This window comes from Monoraphidium neglectum (genome assembly GCF_000611645.1).
Source record: "Monoraphidium neglectum strain SAG 48.87 unplaced genomic scaffold scaffold01739, whole genome shotgun sequence".
NCBI lineage: Eukaryota > Viridiplantae > Chlorophyta > Chlorophyceae > Sphaeropleales > Selenastraceae > Monoraphidium > Monoraphidium neglectum.
This window is the reverse complement of record NW_014011889.1, coordinates 13,438-13,750: the sequence shown is the minus strand read 5'-3', so window position 1 is coordinate 13,750 and position 313 is coordinate 13,438.

Below are 313 nucleotides of genomic sequence, written 5' to 3'. Positions count from 1 at the left end.
GGCAGCAGGCTGGGCTGCACGTATGCAAGCAGCACGAAACCCGCCAGGGGGCTTTTCGGGTCGACGCGCTGCTGGCGAGGAGGGGGGTTGGGCGTGCAGGCGGCTGCGGCCTCTTGGCAGATTTGGGGTGTGCAAGCGGAGCGTACCGGCGCCAGGCTTCCAACCCAGCACAACCAGCAGAATGCCGACCGAGGGCATGCCTCCCAGGGCCGGCAACATGCCCATTCCTTGTCTTCCACGAGCCAAATTGCACCCCCAAACCAAACAAAACCTCGCAACTGGACCCACCTCGCATTTGGCGCCCAGCGCCAGC